General features: G+C 39.2%; 1 non-coding gene across 1 annotated transcript; it reads right to left on the bottom strand.

Annotated features, from left to right (window-relative positions):
* Positions 1-1254: 1254 nt before the first annotated feature.
* LOC145820776 (small nucleolar RNA R71) lies at positions 1255-1360 on the bottom strand. Its single transcript, XR_014362838.1, has one exon. It is a non-coding gene; the product is annotated as a small nucleolar RNA R71 (small nucleolar RNA).
* Between the last annotated feature and the right edge of the window lie 1126 nt (positions 1361-2486).

Raw genomic sequence — 2486 nt, 5'->3', positions numbered from 1 at the left:
ATACCATAATTGATTTCCAATTTGAGACCTTATTTATGTAACTAGTGATGAATTCATCACCCTAGGTTTTTCCCAAAAAATCAATATCTCAAACTTTATTTTTTAATTACCAATTCAAATTCTTAGTTTTATTTTAGTTATCATTAGTTTATGAATCATCAATCTTATTATCAAAATTAATTTAGGAATTTAATAGTTAAATTAGTTTAATTTCACATTTGTCCCAGTGGATTGATGCCTGGAATTATTTTTATTTTGAGGAATTTAGGTACAGTTTAGTGTTTATTTTTGATGTGTAAAATGACCCATCAAATTTTGGTGCCATTGCCGGGGACTTTTGGCGAAATTAATTAATTTAAAGTTAAATTCTTATTTTAATTTTTAGTTTAGGATTTTATGTTTTTGTGTTGCCAAGTGTGCAAAGTTTTCGCGAGTGGAGCTATCGCCAAAGTGCAAGCGGAGCGCAACCGAGCTTTGGAAATAAATATATATATATATATATAAAACACAACACTAAAGTGCTAAAAGCGAGTACTCGCAAGCAAAGCACGAAAGTGTTAAAAAGAGAGAGCTTAAGTGGAGATTAGAGACAATGGTCTACACGTCAAGCACCCGCAAGACGAGTGAAGCATTTTTGTTAACCACTGTGAGTATTTCCTTCTTTGGTATTTTGTTTTCGTAATTTAGTAGAAGAGTCTGAACTTAGTATGTGTGTGAGTGGTGTATACACGGGCGCTGTTCTTGCCACCCTGAACTTTGGAGTTTGGATCTTGAACTAGAAAGGACTCTTAGAAACCTTAAGAGCCTCTTCCCATGTTCCTAGGCTTTAAAACGCATATCCATATGTAGAACCATTAGAGATGGCTGAATAGAATCCTCTCCCGAATAGGCCCAATCGGATTTTTAAGGATTACTTTACACCCACTGTATATACATCACCATCATGCATTCAGTTACCAGGCACCATAGCTTCTTATTATGAGATTGAGTCTAGTACCATCCAAATGCTCCCATCATTCCATGGACTAGCTCATGATGACCCTTATAAACATTTGCACAATTTTTTGGAAATTTGCTCTATAATGTATATCCAGAATTTCACCAATGAGGCCCTAATGTTGAGATTGTTCCCATTTTCACTCAAGGACAAAGCTAAACACTGGTTGAACTCCTTACTTGCTAATTCTATCACAACATGGGACCAATTACATCATAATTTTTTGGAGAAGCACTTTTCCATTGGTAAAACCAACCAACTTAGACGAGACATCACTAATTTTGCTCAAATTGATGGCGAGCAATTTCATGAAACATGGGAGAGACTTTGTGACCTTCTCCAACAGTGTCCCCACCATCAAGTGCCTGATTGGCAACTTGTCCAAACCTTTTACTATGGCTTAACTAAGCCTCATCGCCAATTGGTGGGTCCATCCTGTGGGGGGACATTTATGTCAAAAAGTGATGTTGAGGCATGGCAATTATTTGAGAACTTGAGTGATAATTCCCTTTACCATGCCTTCGCAGCCCAGCAAGTCCGGCAACCTGTTGTTGGAGCCCCGAAAAGAGGGGGCATTTATAAGTTTGGGTACAATGTCGAGTTAGCCCAACAAGTAAAGGCGTTGTCCCATAAAATGGACTAGTTGTTAGCTTCAAGACATGCCCGTACATAGCCAGTGTAGCCTTAATTTAATGAGTCATGTGTTATTTGTGCGAGCCCTGCTCATGATTTGAGTGAGTGCCGTTTGGCATCATAATTTTTGGAGTTAGTCCAGGAGCATGTGAATGCAGCTTGTGGATTCTCCAAACCTTGTAATGACCCATATTTCAACACATACAACAGAAATCACCTTAACTTTTCATAGAGACCTTCTTCACACGACACTTCTTACAATTCGCCCTTACCAAGGTAGAATTTTAATAATTTTGCTAATCAATCTTCATACCGCCCACTACAACCTTACCAACAACCACAACCTCTCTATTTCTCAAGGTAACTCATTCTTCGAGACTTAGGCATTGGAAATTCTTTAAGAGCTTAAGGGGTTAGCACTAGTAGTTCACTTCCACACTCACTCCATTGCCAAGCTAGAGGCCCAATTAGGTCAAATGGCTAATAACATGAATAAGAGGGATGAGGGGAAATTACCAAGTCAGACTGTGGCTAACCGTAAGGGTCAATAGGGTAGAGGGGTCGAGTGGAAGTTGAAAACACCATGAATAGGTGCAGACGATAATTACTTTAAGAAGTGAAAGGGAGTTAGAGCCTCGGCCAGTTGCATCTGATGCAACTAGGGCTAAGAAAGGTGACCACAATGGTAAGCCCAATGAGAGCAAGGGTGAGAGAAAACACCTAAGGGGGATGACTTGGCCCCTAGTACTTCACGTGAGCCTAAGGTACTTTATATGCCTAAGTTACCCTTTTTCCAATGCCTTGCTACCCCATCCCCTTTTAATAAGAAGGCAACATCCATGGAAGCAATGATGGA

The sequence above is a fragment of the Camellia sinensis genome, chromosome 2, assembly GCF_055761805.1.
Source record: "Camellia sinensis isolate YWXY chromosome 2, ASM5576180v1, whole genome shotgun sequence".
Taxonomy (NCBI): Eukaryota; Viridiplantae; Streptophyta; class Magnoliopsida; order Ericales; family Theaceae; genus Camellia; species Camellia sinensis.
The sequence above is the reverse complement of the archived record's forward strand: the minus strand, read 5'-3'. Positions and strand labels throughout refer to the sequence as shown.